The sequence below is a fragment of the Halichoerus grypus genome, chromosome 6 (assembly GCF_964656455.1).
Source record: "Halichoerus grypus chromosome 6, mHalGry1.hap1.1, whole genome shotgun sequence".
NCBI lineage: Eukaryota > Metazoa > Chordata > Mammalia > Carnivora > Phocidae > Halichoerus > Halichoerus grypus.
The window spans coordinates 7,212,511-7,233,703 of NC_135717.1; the positions used below are offsets into that span (position 1 = coordinate 7,212,511).

The 21,193-nt window shown below is 41.9% G+C and overlaps 1 long non-coding RNA gene across 1 annotated transcript in view; it reads right to left on the reverse strand.

The window, feature by feature from the left end:
• Positions 1-21,193, reverse strand: part of LOC144382216 (uncharacterized) — a 58,042-nt gene extending 36,849 nt beyond the window's left edge. The window contains exons 1-2 of the long non-coding RNA XR_013448701.1: positions 20,955-21,193; positions 20,077-20,239 (exon numbers count right to left, since the gene is read on the reverse strand). This is a non-coding gene — a long non-coding RNA (uncharacterized LOC144382216). The remainder of the gene's footprint in view (positions 1-20,076; positions 20,240-20,954) is intronic.

Genomic DNA, 21,193 nt, shown 5'->3' on the forward strand with positions numbered 1-21,193 from the left:
ACAGACATTGGTGTGCCTGGGTGGCTCAGTCGTTAAGCGTCTGCCTTCGGCTCAGGTCATGGTCCCAGGGTCCTGGGATCCAGCCCCACATCGGGCTCCCTGCTCAGCGGGAAGCCTGCTTCTCCCTCTCCCACTCCCCTGGCTTGTGTTCCCTCTCTCGCTGTGTCTCTCTCTGTCAAGTAAATAAATAAAATCTAAAAAAAAAAAAAAAAAAAAGCAAAACAAAAAAACCCCAGACATTTATTTCTCACAGTTCTGGGAACTAAAAAGTCCAAGATCAAGGTGCTGGCTGGCAGATTTGGTGTCTAGTGAGAACCCGCTTCCTGGTTCACAGACAGCTCTCTTCTCGTTATCCTCACGTGCCAGAAGGGACAAGGGAGCTCTCTGGGGCCTCTTCTATAAGGGCACTATCGCATTCATGAAGGCTCTGCCCTAAGGAACCACTTCCCAAAGGACTCGCCTCCAACCACCATCACACTGGGGGTTAGGATTTCAACTCATAAATTTTGGAGGGACACAAAATTCAATCTATAGTAGGGGAAGAGAGAGGCAACAGGGAGATCGGTTAGGGGTCAGCAGGACTTGTAACTAATTGAACATGGAAAGTGGGGGAGAGTCTTCCTGGATCTTCCCTTCCCTCAGTCCCCATGTGCATCAATCACCTGCTATTGATTTTAACACCTCGACTGCCACTGCCTTAGCTCAGTCTTCCCCATTTTGGCCTCCTGTCTAGGGCAGGCTGTACAATTTCACGCTTTCCACTCACACTGCTTACACTGCTAAAGAAAAGCAGGCCTGGTTATATATATATATTATATATATATTATATATATATATAGCAGCTTTATCAAGATATAATTATATATATATTACAACATATTATATATATATATATATATAGCAGCTTTATCAAGATATATTTCACATACTCTACAATTCACCCATTTAAAGTATACATTTCAGTGGTTTTCAGTGTATTCACAGAGTTGTGCAACTACACCACAATCGGTTTTAGAACATTTTTATGATCCCCAAAAGAAACCCCCTACCTTTTTGCTGTCACTCCTCAATGCTGCCATTCTGCCCAGTCCTAGACAACTACTCATTTACTTTCTGTCTCCACAGATCTTTTTTTTTTTAAGATTTTATTTATTTATTTGACAGAGAGAGAGAGAGATAGCAAGGGCAGGAACACAAGCAGGGGGAGTGGGAGAGGGAGAAGCGGGCCTCCCACCAAGTAGGGAGCCCGATGCGGGGCTCGATCCCAGGACCCTGGGATTATGACCTGAGCCTAAGGCAGACACTTAATGACTGAGCCACCTGGGTGCCCCTCCACAGATCTGTCTATTCTGAAATTTCATATAAATGAGGTCATACAATGTGTGGTCTTTTTAGGGCCTGGATTCTTTCACTTAGCATAATGTTTTCAATGGTCATCCATACTGCCAGATAATATCCCATTGTATGGATATACCGCATTTTGTTTACCTGTTCATCAGTTGGTGGAAATTTGGATTGTTTCCACTTTTTTTTTTAATTGAAGTACAATGAACATACAGTGTTATATTAGTTTCAGGCATACAATACAATGATTCAACAACTCTTTTTTTTTTTTTTTAATTTAACACAGAGAGAGAGAGCACACAAGTAGGCAGAGCAGCAAGCAGAGGGAGAGGGAGAAGCAGCCTCCCCACTGAGCAGAGAGCCCGATGTGGGGCTCGATCCCAGGACCCTGGGATCATGACCTGAGCAGAACGCAGACACTTAATGGACTGAACCACCCAGGCACCCCAATGATTCAACAATGCTATACATTACTCAGTGTTCATCACGGTAAGTGTACTCTTCATCTCCTTTAACCATTTCACCCACTTTTTTAACGTTATGCATAATGCTGCTATGAACATTCATGTACAGGTTTTTGAGTGGACATATGTTTTCAGTTCTCACGAGTATACACTTAGAAGTGGAATTGCATCCTATTTGAGTAACTGCCAGACTCTATCCAAAACAGCTGTACCATTTTGTATTCCTGCTCACAGCATATGAAGATTTCCATTTCTCTGCATCCTCACCAACATTTATACTCTACTTTTTTTGTATTAAAGCTATCCTCCTGGGTGTGAAGGGGTATCTCATTGATTTGGGGGTTTGTTTTGCATTTCCCTAATGACTAATGATGTTGAGCATCTTTTCATGTGCTTATTGGACATTTGTATATCTTCTTTAGAGAAATGTCTATTCAGATCCTTTGCTCATTTTAAAAATATATTCCCATTCTGTATGCTGTCTTTTGCTTTTTTTTTTTTTTTAAAGAGGGAGTGGGGAGGGCCAGAAGGAGAGGGAGAGAGAAAATCTTAAGCAAGCTCTATGCCCAGGCCGGAGTCCAGCAAGGGGCTCGATCTCACGACTCTGAGATCATGACCTGAGCCAAAATCAAGAGTTGGATGCTTAATCAACTGAGTCACCCAGGCACCCCTTGAAGATTTTAAGTAATCTCTCCAACCAACATGGGGCTCAAACTCACCACCCCAAGATCAACATTCGCACACTCCACCAACTGAGCCAGCCAGGTATTCCAGTTTTTTGCCTTTTTTTTTTTTTTAAGATTTTATTTATTTATTTGACAGAGAGAGACACAGCGAGAGAGGGAACAGAAGCAGGGGGAGTGGGAGAGGGAGAAGCAGACTCCCCGCTGAGCAGGGAGCCAGATGCAGGGCTCGATCCCAGGACCCTGGGATCATGACCCGAGCCAAAGGCAGACACTCAACGACTGAGCCACCCAGGTGCCCAGTCTTTTTGCTTTTTGATGATGTCCTTTGAAACACAAAAATTTTTAATTTTGATGAAGCCTAATTCATTTTTTCTTTGTTTGTTTATGCTTTTGTTTTTTTTTTTTTTTTGTTTTTGTTTTTTTTTTTTTTTTTTAAAGATTTTATTTATTTATTTGACAGAGAAAGACACAGCGAGAGAGGGAACACAAGCAGGGGGAGTGGGAGAGGGAGAAGCAGGCTTCCTGCGGAGCAGGGAGCCCGATGCGGGGCTCGATCCCAGGACGCTGGGATCGTGACCTGAGCCGAAGGCAGACGCTTAACGACTGAGCCACCCAGGCGCCCCTGTTTATGCTTTTGGTGTCATATCAAAGAAACGTTCCCAAATGCAAGGTCATGAAGATTTATGCCTACATTTTCTTCTCGGTGTTTTATTCTTTTAACTCTTACTTTTAGGTGTTTGGTCCATTTTGAATTAATTTTTGTGTATGGTGTGAGTTAGAGGTCCAACTACATTTTTTCACACATAGCTATGCAGTTGTCCCATCAATGTTTGTTGAAAAGACTATTCTTTCCCCATTTGGTTTTCTTGGCATCATTGTCAAAAATTGATTTACCATAAATATAAAGGTTTATTTCTGGACTTTCAGTTCTATTCAATTGATCTGTATGTCTATCCTTATGCCAATATCACGCTGTGTTGTAGACTTGTCATAAATGTTGAAATCAGAGAGTGTGAGTCTTCCAACTTTGTTCTTTTCCAAGATTGTTTTGGCTCCTCTGAGTCCCTTGAACTTCCATATGAATTTTAGGATCAGTTTGTCAATTTCTGCAAAGAATCCACCTGGGATTTTGATAGGAATTGCACTGAACCTATAGATCAATTTGGGAAGTATTCCCATCTTAATAATATTAATCTTCCAACCCATTAATAGAGGATGTCTTTCCACTTACTTCACTCATCTTTAATTTCTTTCAACAATGCTTTTTGTAGTTTTCAGAGTATACGTTTTATACTTTTGTTAAATTTATTCCTAAGTACTTTATTATTTTTGATGCTATTATAAATTGAGTTTTCTTAATTTCACTTTCAGACTATTCATTGTTAGTGCATAAAAATTAAATTGATTTTTGTCTGTTGGTCTTGTATCCTGCAACCTTGCTGAACTCATGTTTTAATAACTTTTTAGTGGATTCCTAAGGTGTTTATATACAAGATCATGTCATCTGTGAATAGAAATAGTTCTACTTCTTCCTTTCCAATCTAGATGCCTTTTATTTAATTTTCTTGCCTAATTTCCCTGGCTAGACCTCTAGGACAATGTTAATAGAAGTGCTGAGAGAGGACATCCTTGTCTTGTTCCTGAAGGGGAAAGTATTCCATCTTTCACTGTTAAGCATGATCAAGGTTTTTTTGTAGATTTTTCTGTAGGTTTTTTGTAGATTCCCTTTATCAGACTGGGAAAGTTCTCCTCAGTCCTAGTTTGTGTAGTATTCTTATCATGAAGGGATGTTGGATTTTATCAAATGCTTTTTCTGCATCTATTGAGATGATCATATGGTTTTTGGGTTTTATCCTACTGATAAGGAGCATTACATTAATTGACTTTTGAATGTTAAGCTGATCAAGCATTCCAGAGATAAATCCCACTTAGCCATGGTATATAACCCTTTTTATGTTTCTGGATTCATTTTGCTCATATTTTGTTGATGATTTTTGTGTCCATATGCATATTGGTCTATGTGTTTTCTTTTCTTTGATGTCTTTGTCTGGTTTTGGTATCAGGGTAATACTGGCCTCATAGAATAAGCTGGGAAGCATTCCCTCCTACTCTATTTTTTTGGAAGAGAGTCTGTGAAGAACTGGCATTAATTCTTCTTTAATGTTGGTAGAATTCACCAGTGAAGACATATGGGCTGGGCTTTTCTTTATGTATAGTTTGTTTTGTTTTGTAATTCAATCTCTTATTATAGGTCTATTCAGATTTTATATTTTTTTCTTGAGTCAGTTTCCATGCCTTGTGTGTTCTAGGGATCTGTCTATTTCATATAAGTTATTTAATTTATTGGCATATAATTGTTCACAACATTCCCTCCCCCTTTTTTTTCCCTGTAAGGTCAGTAGTAATGCCTCTCTTTCATTCCTAATTTTAGTAATTTGAGTCTTCCCTCTTTTTTCTTACTCAGTCTAACTAAAGGCTTACCACTTGTGTTCATCTTTTCAAATAAGTAAATTCTGATTTCAAGATTTTGGTTTTATTGATTTTCTCTACTGTCTTCCTATCTCCTATTTCATTAATTTTCACTCTAATCTTCATCATTTCCTTCCTTCTTCTTGCTTTAGGTTTAGTTTGCTCTTCCTTTACCAGTGTCTTAAGGTGGAAGATTGATTAGTGATTTGAAGTCTTTCTCCTTTTATAACGTAGGCATTAACAACTATAGATTTCCCTGAGTACTGCTTTTAGCTGCATCTCATAAGTTGTGGTATGTTGTTCATTTTCATTCATCTCAAAGTACTTTCTAATTTCATTTGTGATTTCTTCTTTGACCCAGGATTATTTAGGACTGTGTTGTTTAACTTCCACACATTTGTGAATTTCCCCAATTTTTTCTGTTATTGATTCTTGATTTCATTTTATTAAAGTTGAAGAACATGCTTTGCATGATTTCAATCTTTTTAAACTTATTGAGATTTGTTTTATGGCCTAACATAGCCTAGAGAATGTTCCAAGTGCACTTAAGAAGAATATATATTCTGCGGTTGGTGGGTTGTAGTCTTCTACTCTGTTGGGTCTACTAGAGTCTTCTACTCTGTTTGTTGGGTCTAGTTAGTTTACTGTTGTCCACAGCTTCTATTTCTTTGTTGATCTTTTTTACCTAGTAGTTCTCCCTATTATTGAAAGTGGGGTACTGAAGTCTCCTACTATTTTACTGAATTGTCTGTTTCTCCCTGTGATTCTATCAGTTTTACTGCATGTATTTGGGGGCTCTATTGTTAGTTGTGTATGTGTTTGTAATTGTTACATCTTCCTGATGGGATTAACCCTTTTATCATTATAAAATGTCCCTTTTTATCTCTTTTTTTTAAAAACAAAGTTTTTTTGTTTTTTTTAAAGATTTTATTTAGGGGCACCTAGGTGGCTCAGTCATTAAGCATCTGCCTTCAGCTCAGGTCATGATCCCAGGGTCCTGGGATTGAGCCCAGCATTGGGCTCCCTGCTCAGCAGGAAGCCTGCTTCTCCCTCTCCCACTCCCCCTGCTTGTGTTCCCTCTCTCACTGTGTCTCTGTCAAATAAATAAATAAAATCTTTAAAATAAAATCTTAAAAATCTTTAAAATGCTTAACCGACTGAGCCACCTAGGCAACCCCCTTTTTATCTCTAATAACATTTTTTCTTTTAAAATCTCTTTTGTCTGATATTAGTATGGTTTCTTCTTTCTTATTGTTATTTTCATGCTATTTCCTTTTACTTGAAGCCCTGGGCTTTGAGTGATCCTAAGTGGATGCTGGCCACAGGTGATTGGACCAGGGTCTGCCTAATAGAGAATCTGAGTCTGAAAATAGTTAGCCCAACTAATGAGATTCCCACTGCTTAGGGAGGTGATGAGAGAGAAAAGAAGGATGACATGAGAGAGGATATGTGGGCCATAAGAGACAGAAGAGACAGTAACCAGTCCCCAGCCCAACCTCAGACTCTGAGTAGATTTCCAGTTCCAGCCCACTTATAGCCTTACACTATGCCCACACCCTTTTCTTTCCCTAAAATTTTCAGAGTTAGCCCCATTTCTTACAAATGAAATACCAAAATACCCTAACAAACATTGAATTTTATTCCAGGAGCAGAGTTGTAAGCAACAGAATCTCAGAAGAGGTATGGAACCTTCTATAATAACAGTGGAGAAAGAGGAAGAGATGATCTCAACATCCCTGAAGGGGAAGTTAGAAGTTCATTAATTGATAAAACTGTTAATGAAGTGTTGGTATTCAGATTCTATATCCATTGAAAATAAGGCTGTGGTGGACTTTATTGCCATTCCTTTAGAACACATTAAATCACCTGAAGTGCTTTAAAAAGCATGGGTGCCTGGATTGCATCCCTAGAGTATCTGATTTAATTGTTCCAGGGCAGGGCTAGGGCATCAGGATTTTTCAGATCCCCCCAGTTGATCCTAAAGTACATCAGCATTTGAGAATCACTGCTTGAGAGACATTCTAAAGGAATAAGGAGTATAAAGACTGTAGGGTTAAATGGACATTTTTTACAGCATTAAGTGATTTGCATCAAGAAAGAACAAATATTAGTCCCAGGGCACCTGAGTAGATAACAGTATTTAAGGCCAGTCTGTGGCCCTGCAACAAGAAATACCTTTTACTATTAGCCAGCAGTTGAAAACCATTGAAAGTTAGATCCCTAAAGTGAATACTGATTATATTCTACTTCTTGAGTGTTAGGTTTACCAATGTTCATTTATTTTTATGCACAACAGTTAATATGCTTAATATATATTCTTTGTATGTCTTCAAATATGTTACCACAAAAATTTTCTGCCAAATATTTTATAATAAAAAAGGATACTGGTAAATTGCCAAATTACAGGATTTGTTAAGCTCACAACTATGCTGGTTTTCTATGGTTAAAATTAAGGTCTTGATTATCAAAGACTGAAATCTTGGCAGCTGGAATAGCAATATCTTGAGAGAATGGAGCTCCCCAGTCTCCTGGGCCCCTCCAAATAATTTCTACTGCATTCACGATTACCAAGCAAATATGATGAGTCACCTCATAATGAGGAACATCTGGTCATAGGAGTTTGGAAATATCATGAAACTAAGAATGGTGTGCAAAATCTGAGCAGGGAAAAGAGGAATTATAGGCAAATGAATTGTAGGAATTTTCTAAGGAATTGTTGCAGGAGTGACTGTGTAGACTTGAATCCCGTGGGTTCATAATCAAGGAAGATAAAGGAGGGTAGACTGTTACTTTATTTCCTTCCTCCTTTATTTTTCTCTGTCTCTGTCTGTCTCTGTCTCTGTTCCCTCCTCCCACCCCCATTTTCCTTCTCTTCCTGAATACATTTTGGCCGATTATACTTTGTCAAGCTGACACTGAAGAGCCAAGAATGAAGGAGATGGGAATGACAGCAGGTCACCACTGACCTGCTATGGCTGCCTCCCCCCACCCACACCTCATTTTCTTCAGAAAAATTCACCACTGATGAAAGACTAATTAGCAAAACCTCTTTTGGGGGAAGGGGATGGGGAATGCAGAGCAAGGGGCAGGTCACAGGAATAGTTGTCCCAGCCAGGAACAAGGAAGAAAGGTTGTTAATCAAAATGAAATTACTGATAACATTGGGAAAGGAGGAAACCAGGTGGTTAGACCCAAGGGGAGACAAGTCTTAAAAGTAAAGTGGGTGGACCATCCAGTCTCTGTACTTTGCTACAGCCAAGCTGACATTCTGCCTATGAAATACTGAAATGCTTTCTTATCAGCTGGTAAATTGCTACCTAGAGTCCCCTGATGCCTCATCCCTGTCAACCTGCCTCCAGGCCACCAGACCGCTCATTCGGCAACTAAAGGGTTAACACCCAGCACAGCTCTTGGCCTCCTGGAATTTGACTTAGTGCTAAAGTCAGTGTCTATTCTAACTGACTAGGGGCCATGTGGTAACCAGCTGCTAAATATTTTGAATATCACCCCTAGCTGTGGCCACAAAAAAGCAAAAGCCAAGTAGGTGTGGTAATTTCAGCGCAAGAAATGGTCCAACACACTGAGCTGAGGTTTTGGCTTCTGCTTGAAGTGTTGGCAGAAACAGAACAGATGGGCAGGCCTGGGTTCTGCTTGATTTGTACAGCAAAATAATTCCTTAGCTTAATGAACAAAGATGTAACTCAAGCCAGCATACTACATAGTCAGAGGCCCTCTGGCCATTACCATCCCTGAATGAGTTATTGACCCAGAGCTCCTTGAAAAGGACAGAAGCCTTGCAGGAAGGCTGCTTCAAAATCATTCAGTTCTCTAGATTGGTTGGTAGAAAAGATTGACAGGACTTGAAAAATAATGGAGGGTTACCTCAAGCTTAATTAGGTATATTGATATATGGTAAAAATATTCTTTGTTTCTGTTTACCCACACCATCTGGCAGCTGGCGGGGGTAGCAGCATATCCTCACAGGGACCTAGTCCACTTGACCTAGGGTGACTAAGTATCGGGTTTGCTCATGATGATCTGAAAGTTCTAAATCCCAGGAAACCACTGGGAAACAGGGATGACTGGGCACACTAATTTACTCCTCCATGAATGTCATCTTAAGCAGCTACATTGTGATATCATGCTGATTGGCCTTGAACATTAGGAAGTAGCATGTCTCTTTGATGTCCCGCTGAGACGTGAAGGTAATGGGGGTGTGAGGTAAAACTTGAAGAAATATGAGGACCTGCCACATGAGTGAAGTTCTTAGGAGACCACTGGAATAAAGTATAATGGAATATCTCCTTCAAAATGAAGGGGAGGGGAAGGAAATGAAGGGCAAGTTGCTACATTTTATACCCTTTCAACTAATAAGAAGTTTTGGAAGCAGCACATACCTCTATTCTAACAGGGGTTTTTTCCACTGTAAGAAACAAAAGTTCATTCAACGAAGCTCAAGTAAGGGAACCAGATGAGCGAGACCAACTATCCTGGATCTGAGGCTATAGTGGGGTCAGACTTAGACACTGAAACTCAAAGAAGCTCTGGATCCAGGAAAACTCTAGGAATAAGAATTTATGAATTTTTCTTAATTTTTAATTTAAAGATTGTATTTATTTATTTGAGAGAGAAATAGTGAGAGAGAGAGCATGAGCGGGGCGATGGGGGGTCGGGGGAAGGGGCAGAAGGAGAGGGAGAAACAGGACCTGGAGACCATGACCCAAGCCGAAGGCAGACACTCAACCAGATGTTCAACCAACTGAGCCACCCAGACGCTCTTATGGATTTTCTTCTATCCCAGATTATTTATGTGGCTTCCCCACTGTCTATCTCCTTCCATCTGATTCCACATTTCTCACCTGAAAATCCCAAGAAAGAGAATCTAACTGCCTTTTCTTTTTTAAATTTGTTTTATTTTTAATATAGTTTGACATGTACATAATTTAAAGAGTTAAATACTTCCAAAGTCTTGTTAGAAAAAAAAAAAAAGAAGAAGAAGACCCCCTCTTTCCATCCTTCTCTATTTCCAGCTCCTCTGAAGCAAGGACCTTTTCAGTTCTTGTAGCTGATTATTTTGATATTTGGTATTTATCCTCATATTTCCAAATAATTAGGTTATAATTTGAATTCCTGATATTTTTCAGTTTTAGTCATTATTTATTGACTTAGCACCATCCACAGTGAGATCTAGCTTTCTGTCACTTCCTAGTCACACACACACACTTCTCATTCCACCACCCTCCAAATATGTTACGTAGTTAGAAAGATATTTAGAGTTATATTTTTATAACTATATAAATGCCATTCACGATTGAGCTATAGGTTATAATGTTATTGTTTTTCCATTTGTTTTCCTTGGTGTTAGTAATCGCCTTGTCTTTTTGTTTGCATAGTTTTCTAGCTATATTCCTAGAAACAATGACATATAAATGTGTTCTCATTATTTTCAAACACATGGAGAAGACTGTCACAGAAGTAAAGGTATGTTGCTGTGCTTGCCAGGTGAAGGGAAATTATTAGGTCTTCTATCAGTTTCATCTTCTTAAAGAAATCCCTCCTAGAACCTTCTGACCTTCTCCACTCTCAACTGGCTGCTGTCCAGGCTTCCATTCAGCTGTCGTCTTGGAACCTCCTTTCACCAGTACCCTAAGGATTCCCTTTATCTTTCCAGTGTTGGATACCTTCATTCATGGATCCCAAGTCTTTCTCCTTCTTACTTAATCCCTTCACTTTGGTAGTATACTCTCCCAGTAGCTTCTGAGAAAGAGTGCTCAGAAAACGTTCAAGACTGTGTAGCACGGATTGCTACTTATTCCACCCATGTCTGTCTTCTATTTTTCTATAGTAATAAAGGTTTTAGCTGGGTACAAGACCATCCAAAATAAAGTCTGTATTTCTACATTTTCTAGCTTCCCTTGAAGCTAGGTGGCCATATGACCAAATTCTGACCAATGGGATGTAAGCAGAAGTGTTACTTGGCAGCTTCTGAGAAACTTCCTGAGGAAATAGCTGACAAATGCCCCTTGTTCCTTCTTCATCATCCCTTCTTCCATCTGGAGGATGCTGCCATCCTGGACCATGAGGCTGAGAGCCATAACCTGGGCATGGCCGAGTGGGGACTGGAATGAAACTAGGTTGCATGGAACAAAGCCACTCTAGTGACCTGGATTTTTATGTGAAACAGGAAAAAAAATTATAACTATTGTTTAGGTTTTCTGTCACTTGAATCTAAAGCTTACTTAATGAAACTATCTTTATTCTAGAGTAATCATAATTGTAGGTTGGCTGTGTTTGAAATTGCAGGTTGGAAGTCATTTTCCTACAGAATTTTAATGCATTGCTCCTTTGCCTTCTAGCTTCCAGAGTTTCTATTATAAATTCTAATTTGGATCATTTGTACCTTTAGAAACTTACATAGTTCTTTTTTTATCTCCTCTATTCTAAAGTTCACAAGGATGGGGGCGCCTGCGTGGCTCAGTCAGTTAAGCATCTGCCTTCAGCTCATGTCATGATCTCAGGGTCCTGGGATCAAGCCCCGCATTGGGCTCCTTGCTCAGCGGAGAGCCTGCTTCTCCCTCTCCCTCTGCTGCTCCCCCTGCTTGTGCTCTCTCTATCTCGCTGTCAAATAAATAAAATCTTTAAAAAAATAAAGTTCACAAGGATGTGCCTCGGTGAGGTTCTTAGTTTTTCTCAATTGCATCAGAACTCTTTATAGGTCCTTTATATCTTTTTTTTTTTTTTTGTAGTGAGAGAGAGTGCATGCGTACACACTTGTGTGCTTGCACAAGGGTGAGGGGAGGGGGAGAGGGAGAGAGAGAGTCTTAAGCAGGCTCCACACCCAGCACAGGCCGTCAGGGAACCAGATCTCACAACCCTTAGATCATGACCTGAGCTGAAATTAAGAAATCAAATCAGCTTAATCAACTGATCCACCCAGGTGCCCTAGGTCCTTTATATCTAGAAACTCACGCCCTTCCATTCTGGGAAATTTTCTTAAAATTTCCAGTGATATTTTCCCTCCATTTTTTCTCTTCTCTCTTTCTATAACTTCTATTCATATATTGGATCTCTTGGACTGTTCCTTTAATTACCTCACATTTTCTTTCTATCTCATCTTCAACTACTTTTTGGGAGATTTCCTTAACTTTATCTCTGAACCACTCTTCTGAGGTTTTCATATTTTAATTTCCAAGATTTTCTCACCACACCATGGGTCATATTTTCCTGCTTCTTTGCATCTCTGGGTTTTGTTTGTTTTGTTTTGTTTTTGTTTTTTTTGGATGCCAGACATTGTGAATTTTACATTTGGGTGCTGGATTTCTTTGTGTTCCTTTAAATTTTTTTTTTTTAAAGATTTTTATTTATTCATTTGCGAGAGAGATGGAGAGAGAACAAGCAGAGGGAGAGGCAGAGGGAGAGGGAGAAGCAGGCTCCCTGCTGAGCAAGGAGCCCGATGCGGGACTCGATCCCAGGACCCTGGGATCATGACCTGAGCCGAAGGCAGACGCTTAACCATCTGAGCCACCCAGGCGCCCCCTTTAAATATTTTTTACCTTTCTTTTGGGATGTAGCCAAGCTATTTGGAAATAGTTTTTAACTTTCGTTTTCTTTTCTTTTCTTTTTTTTAAGATTTTATTTATTTATTTGAGGGGGAGGGTAGAGAGCAAGAGAGAGTGAGCAGGAGCAGGGGTAGGGAGAAGCAGACTCCCCGCTGAGCAGGAAGCCTGACACTGGGCTCAATCCCAGGACCTGGAGATCATGACCTGAGCTGAAGGCAGATGCTTAATGGACTGAGCCACCCAGGTGCCACTGTGACTTTTTTTTTCAAGTCTTGCTTTTAAATTTTGTTAGTGAGGACCAAAGCAGCATTTAGTCTAGGGCTACTTTAGCTCTCCTACTAAGGCAGTATCCTGAGGAGTACTTGGAATGTCTTGTGTATTATGAGATTTCTCCATTCTGGCTGTTAAGAATGTGAACTATTCCCAGACTTGTGTGATCTCCAGAAATCATTTCACTTGTTCCTTTCTGATAGTTCATTATCCAGCCTTGAGTAGTTTCTTTATATATATATATATATATATATATATATATATATATATATATATATATATAAAATGGTAAGTACTCAGCTCAAGACTTGAGATGGATGCTCTGAAGATCGTAGGAACTCTTCCTCTGTCTCTGCACCTCTCCCTCCAATATTTTGTCCTATAAACTCAAGCTCTCTTGGCCTCAGCTGTCTTCTCAATTCCAGGTGGTTCTGTGTGGGTTCCCCTCTTTGTCCTGAGACTAGGAACTCTCTCCAGGCGCAAGCTGGAGCAATGGTAGGACTGACCTCATTCTTTTTTAAAGATTTTATTTATTTATTTAACAGAGAGAGAGAGAGCACAAGTAGGCAGAGCGGCAGGCAGAGGGAGAGGGAGAAGCAGACTCCCCGCTGAGCAGGGAGCCCGATGCGGGGCTCGATCCCAGGCCCTGGGATCATGACCTGAGCCGAAGGCAGACGCTTAACCGACTGAGCCACCCAGGCGCCCCGGACTGACCTCATTCTTTTCCCTTTCCTCAGGGATCACTGTCCTGTGCCTGCCCATTGCCCAGTGTTATTTTTATATTTTGTCCATTTTTACTTTTTAAGATTTTATTTTTGAGTAATCTCTACACCCCATGTGGGGCTTGAACTCACAACCCCAAGATTAAGAGTCGTGCACTCTACCAACTGAGCCAGCCAGGTGCCCCATATTTTGTCCATTTTTAGATTGTTTAACATGGGAGGGTGAATGAAGTCCCTGTTATTCCATCATGGACAGAAGCTGAAATCTCCTTGCTTATCTCTTCACATCAGACAACTTTAAAGGCCACAGGCCATGGTATGATTTGCCTGTCTTGGGATCATGGGTCTTCCTACCCTCCAATCACTTGTGACCAGGGACCATTCTACTGCTACAGTGGGTTACCCACTCAGTGTGGGCTATGGGAAGACTGGTTGAATTCCTTGGAAGAATCTGTGGGCATGGCCAACATGCATAGAACAACCCTACTGAGGAGACCTTCTTTGACTCTTGACTGGTTGCCCTGAAAATATGTCCATTTGAGTGAGGAGGAGAAGTAAAAAGGAAGTTTTGAAAGTAGTCCAGGCTGCAGAGCAATATGCCCTTGTGGCCTTGCTAAGCCAATGGTGCTGGAGGTGTTGACCAAACCATTAGCATGCCTAACAGAGAGTCACAGAGGGGGCCCCTGGGGTTTTGAAGCAAGACCACATTTCAGCATATAACTTATTCTCCTTTCAGGAAACATCCCCTAGCTTGCTGCTTCTGAAGTCTGGTGTAAGTATCTGGGATGAAAAGTTACCATGAGACTTGAACTCCATCTCGCCTCAAAATTGGGCAACCCAGAATTGGGCTTTCCTTTATTACGTTGACTCCAGATCCTGAAGGCCTAAGTAAGTTACTTGAGCATGTTGTTTATGTCTTTATATCCTTCTCCCCTCCCCTGTCAAGTCGGTTTTCACTTGTCCCATTGTTCCTCACCCTCAACATTAGCCCATGGGAGGGAGCCCCTCTATGATTAATTAAGCAAGGGTAAATGGCACTGGCCAATTTACAGATGGTTCTATGTGGTATGCTGGTACCATCCAGAAGGGGACTGCCTCAGCATTATTATGTTAAAAGCCCAGGAAAGTCCCACTTGGAAGACGGCAGCATAAAGGCAGTATTTCCCCCTTTATCTTCTTGCAACAATCCAAGAGCAATGCGGAGAATAAGAAACAGAAACACAAATTCGAATTTCAGTGCAATACTGAACTAGCTAAAACCTCAACCCACAGTTCAGGGGGAAACATTGCCAAAAGGAGAGGAGTTCTAGCAGAGGTGTATGTGGAAGGAAGCGTGGCAAGTCACTACTATTGCCGATCTCAAAAAGAGCCGGCAATACATTGCTCCAATGGTGAAGGGGTAAACCATGGAGCACAAAAACCCCTTCAGAATGAGTCTCAGATGGTTGGGATGGGGGAACTGAGTAGGCAGAGGGGCAGAAGCTTCTTGGACCTAGTTTAGCTCTGTGAAGCCGAAGAGGTGGGGTAAATGACAATGGGACAGGCAAGCCACTGCATGGAGAAGTGTCTCTCTGGTAGCAAGGGAAAAGAAGGACTTTGCACTATGAAAAACTCCACAAGTAAGAAGGTGGATGAACTTGACAGCATAATTAATATGGTAGATCTCATATTAAACACGCCCAGTTTCAGGTACCCAATGAGAAAATTCATAGAAGGTGGCAATATATTAGGCTTCAAAGAAAGTCTCATTAAGTTAGAAAGAAATAAGAACAAATATATGCATCATTCTCTGATCACTATGTAATATAACTAAACATTAATATTAAAACAAACGGGGGAAAATGTTCCTATCACCTGAATATTTTTATTATTCTTTTTTAAAAGAAACTCTTGAGGGGCACCTGGCTGACTCAGTTGGTGGAGCACATGACTCTTGATCTCAGGGTCGTGAGTTTGAGCCCCACATTGGGGTGTAGAGACTATATAAATAAATAAATAAATAAATAAATAAATAAATAAATATTTTTTAAAGAAGAGAGAAAAATAAAAGAAACTCTTGAGCCAATAAAAAATACAAATAAAAATACAGAATATTTTATTTTTTTCTAAAGATTGTATTTATTTACCTGACAGAGAGAGAGAGAGAGCAGAAGCAGGGGGAGCAGCAGAGGGAGAGGGAGAAGCAGGCTCTCTGCTTAGCAGGGAGCCCGACTTGAGGCTCAATCCCAGGACCCTGAGATCATGACCTGAGCCGAAGGTAGATGCTTAACCGACTGAGCCACCCAGGTGCCCCCAGAATATTTTAAACATAACAATGACAACTACAACATACTGGAATCTATACGACACAGCTAAAACAGTACTCATGTAGAAATGTTTTTGTCCTTAATAAAAAATTACAATAAGTAAGCATACAGCTCAAGAAATTAGACAAAGAATAACAAAATAAACCAAAGAGGGGCAGAATAAATAAATTAATAGAAATAATCAGAAATTAAGTTAGAAAATAAAACACTGTCAAACTACTAGATTAAATGGGAAAAGATGGATGCTTCTTTATTTTTTTTAAAGATTTTATTTTTTTAAGTAATCTCTACACCCACTATGGGCATTGATCCTACAATCCTGAGATCAAGAGTCCTATGCTTTACCGACTGAGCCAGGCAGGTGCCCCTGGATGCTTCTTTAACATGATAAAATATGGGGCGCCTGGGTGGCTCAGTCTGTTAAGCGTCTGCCTTCGGCTCAGGTCATGATCCCAGGGTCCCGGGATTGAGCCTGGACGGGCTCTTCTGCTCTTCCCTCCCCTTGCTCCCCCTGCCACCTGCTCATGCTCTCTCACTGCCTTTCTCTCTCTTTCAAATAAATAAATAAAAGCTTTAATATATATATTAATGTTAATATATAACATTATATTTATATATATATATATATAATAAAATACATTTATGTTAGCCAAAAAGTCAACATCAAGATTTATAGGGAAATAAAGATATTCCCATTACAGTAAAGAATTTTAAGATGTGAACTGGTGTATGTGTCACCATGGGCCTTGCCTCTCCGCTGCCCGCTGGACGGTGTGTGCTCCGTCCTCAATCTGCAGCCAGCAGTAAGCATCCCTCATCTCACATGTTCTGCTTATGAGCCACCTGCCAGTTCCCAACCTTTCCCATGGTACATCAAAGGACCTAGGTAATATTTTAAGACCCTCTTGCAAGGCTCCCACGCCTTGCCCTAGTTCATGCTAATTAAAACTCGCATTAGCACATGAGAAGCACCACCAGAACCCAGGCAGCCGGTCACAGCCAGCGAAACTACAGCTTTCTTGTCGAGTTTCTTCTGATATTTCTCTCCTTAGAGGAGGAGAAAAGATATCCACTATTATCTAACTAGTTCAAACAACTTAATTAGACAGAAAACACTCTCTAGAACAATCCCTGTCTACGGGACGAAAACAATCAAGAGAAGTTAAAACTATCATTATTTGAAGACAACATGATCTCTACCTAGAAAAATGAAGAAAAGCAACTGAAAAAAAAATGAAGTATTATAAACAGTAAGTTAATTCAGGAGGAAGCTGGATACAGTCCTGAAGCCCTATCAGAGCACCAGGCTTCTTGAGGACCTGTCAGGGATCTCGTGGCAAGTCAATTCCGTCAGGTCCCTTGTGTCACAGAGGGTGTGGTGAATAACGCACTCTGGAAGAAACACTTGTTCTGTACTTGGGTTTGCTTTTCCTGCAGGTTATGCCTCTGCTTTACCATTCTTGGAATTTCTGACTTTGCATAACACAGGGTGGTCCAGATAAAATTGTCTCCAACCAAGAAACTCACTTCCCGGGGAGAGAAATGAGACAATTGGCAAGCCACGGGCCATTATCACATTTCCCATCCAGCAGAAGCAGCTGGCCTTACAGAACAATGAAATGGTGTTCTGAAAACAGATCTAGCAGTATCCAGGGGAACGCACCTGTGAAGCTGGGACACTTTCTTGTAGAAAGTGGTATGTGATCCCAAACAGTGACCAAAATGCAGTGTCAGCTCTCCCTCGGCCAATACAGAGGTCCAGAAACCAAGGACTGGGGGCGGGGGCGGGGGGTGGGGGAGTGGGTGGAGGGTGGCCGCTCTCACTATTACTTTTCTCTTTAAAAATATTTGCTTCCAAATACCCAAGTCATTCATGCTCTGTAGACATAATGGTCCAAGGCGAGGTGCCACCAGGGAACCCAATAAGGGTTCCACCTGGCCATTTGGGACTCCTCCCCCCACTAGGGCAATGGCATGAAAGGGTGTTCCCGTGCTAGCCTGCTACCCTGATTATGAAGGGGAAGTGGGGTTGTTACTCTCTGATAGGGCCTGGGAGGGAGGTGGTTGCCTCCTTGTACCACCACACCCAGTGGCACACATTAACAGAAAACCATCACAATCCATATAGATGTACTAACTTTCCTCCCCCACTATTGTATACATCAGGGTTTGGTGGGAGCTAAGTCTACCAATTTGTTCAAGGTTTCAGAATAGTAAGAACTAGGGCGCCTGGGTGGCTCAGTTGGTTGGGCGACTGCCTTCGGCTCAGGTCATGATCCTGGAGTCCCGGGATCGAGTCCCGCATCGGGCTCCCTGCTCGGCAGGGAGTCTGCTTCTCCCTCTGACCCTCCCCCCTCTCATGCTCTCTCTCTCTCAAATAAATAAATAAAATCTTTAAAAAAAAAAAAAAAAAAAAAAAAGAATAGTAAGAACTAACCCTGGGCGACCGAGAAATACAGGAGGAACAGGCAACACGGTGCAATAGTGAACTCTGAAACTTAGAGGGAACGTTTAAGGTGGTCTGAGATGTCACATGCATTTTATCTGGGTGTGACTTGATGTTGCCTCCTTTTAGGACATCAAAGTACATCTGTGGCTGTGATAACTAGAGAGGTGGAACAAAGTACACATGGGGGTGCCCAGGGCTTAGTTCTGGGCCCTCTTCTGTCTACGTGCTGCACCTAAGCAACCTCATCCAGTCCCATAGCTTTAAAGAACTCCTGGCTATTGACTCCAAAACAGACATGTCCAGCTCGAGCCTCGCCTACAAATCCAGATTATATATCCACCTGCCTCCTTGATCAGCCCTTTGGAGGCCTCATAAGGATCTCAAATCAACATGTCCGAGGCAAAACTACTGATTTCTGGCTATCAGCATCCACTTAGCTGCTCCTGCTACAGTCTCCCTTTTTTTAAATAAATGGCCCCATACGCCACCCAGTTGCTCAAAACAAAAATCTAGAGCCGCCCTTGTCCAATATGGTAGCCCTTAACCACATGTGGCTATTTTAATTTAAATTTATTGTATTTTTTAAAGATTTTATTTATTTATTTGACAGAGAGAGACAGCGACAGAGGGAACACAAGCAGGGGGAGTAGGAGAAGGAGAAGCAGGATCCCTGCTGAGCAGGGAGTCTGATGCAGGACTCGATCCCAGGACCCTGGGATCATGACCTGAGCCAAAGGCAGACACTTGATGACTGAGCCACCTAAATTTAGGAGCCCCTAAATTTAAATTTAAGTTAATTAAAATTAAATTAAAATTTCGGGTTTGCAGTTTTAGTAGTCACATTTCAAGTGCTCAATAGCCAGTAGCTACCATATTAGACAGATACAGAGCATTTCCACGATCACAGAGTGTTCTGTTGGACAATGCTTCTCTAGCAAGGTTGCCAGTGATTCCTCTTTCCCTCACCGCCACATGTAACCCATTAACAAATCCTATGGATTTTACCTCCAAAACATTCCCTGAATCAACCCATCTCTCTCCAACCCATGCCTACCACCCTGGTCTATGCCACCATCACCTTCCACCTGGACTGCTGGACTCACTTCTTCGTTGCCCTCATTCCAATCTTCCCCACCTATAACCATTTCCCCTATAGTAGACAGAATAATTTGTTTTTCAGAACTGAAAATCAGATCATGCCTTGCCCCTGCTACCATTCTTCCAATGACTTCTGTGGCAGAGACTGCAGTTTTACCCTTATGTCCTTTCTTTCCTTCTGCCTCAATGACGGAACCTCTGAAGTTTAGGTGAGCACACAGAAGCCCAAAATAAAGAACACATTTTCCGGAGTCCCTCCTTGCACTTAGGTGTGGTCATGTGACTGAGTTCTGACCAGAGAGAGCCAATGAGGTTGTGTGCGGTCTCCTGGCATGTCTTTAAAAAGAGCAGGCTCCTCCTGCTGCTGTAACAGACATGATGGCTGAAGCTGGAATAGATCACAAGGTGAACTTGGGAGCGGAGGTAATGTCCTGTGAGCAACAAGATAGAAGGAACCTGGTTCCCTGAGGTAGTGGAGAAACCCACCAGCCCTGAAACGCCTACCTAGATTTTTACATGAGAGAGAAATAAACTTCATTTTGTTTAAGCCCCATTACTTGAGGTTTTCTGTCATAGTAGGACCTAATTCTAACTAATGCAGCTTTCCATCACACTTAGAAGAAAACCCAAACTCCTTACAAAAGCCTGGAAGGTTCTACACGATCGGTTCCCACTCCAGTACAATCCCCTCCATTCTCCCCTCACTCACCATGCTCCAGTCACTCTGGCTTTCTTTTTTGCTGCTCCAAAACACCAAGTTTCTTCATGCTCTAGGGACTTTGCACTTGCTTTTCCCTCCGTTTGGGTTGCTCCTCCTCAGATCTTCTCATGGCTGACTCCTTTTAGTTATTCAGGTCTCACCTTAAATATCACTGAGAGACATCATTAGAGATGGTTACCCTGACCAATCTGAAATACCCAACAAGCCACTCTCCTTTACAATACCTTATTTTAATTCTCTGCGTAGGTGTTATCACTAACTGATGATTCTCCCATTGGTTTATCGTCTGCCTCCCCCTCCTAGCTTGTAAGCTCCATGAGGATAGGAATTTTGATGGTTTGGTTTACTGCTGGACTTCCACTCTCTAGAACAGTGCCGGAAACCGATTAGAAATTCGATACGTGTTTGTCAAATACTATTCCACGGATAGCGTGGTGGTTAAAAGCAGGGTTTCTAAAGTCAGACGACTCACATCAGAATCCTGGCTGGGCCATGTACCAGCGGTGTGACCTACCACAAGTCGTATAACCTAAACTCTCTGTAGAATGAGATTTCCTGTGGCATAGGGTAGGAGTAAGCGAAATAGCATTTATAAAGCACTCCTTCTCCTCCCTCCCTTCCTCTGAGAGCTCCCTTCTTTCCCTCTTCCCCTCGGTCGCTCCTATGGCCACTTCTCGTCTGCTTTTCGTACCTCTCTGCACAGTCTAGCGAAGACTGGGCCTTTGAAATTTGGCGGGAATTAACGTCATCATTCAGGAGGACAAGGGCTGCGCACGCGCGAGACACCTACTCTTTCTCGCGCGCTAACTTTGCAGCCTAGACAGCCAGTCAGAGTTAGCGTCGGAGCCCGTGTTCCGAGGACTCACCAATCGAATCTGGGAGGCGGGCCGCCATGGAGGCAGTGGCGAGAGGGGGCGGAGACAGGGAGAGGGCACGCACAGTTCTCGCGGCAGTGTCTCTGCGGGCCAATGGGAGAGGCCTGAGCGTGAAGGCGGTGGGGCGTGGCATTGGCGGCTCCCGCAACCCAAGGCCGTCCAATGTCGAGCCAATCAGAGTGGGGAGGTGGGAGGAGACTAACCAATCAGCGTGCAGAATAGGCAAGGCA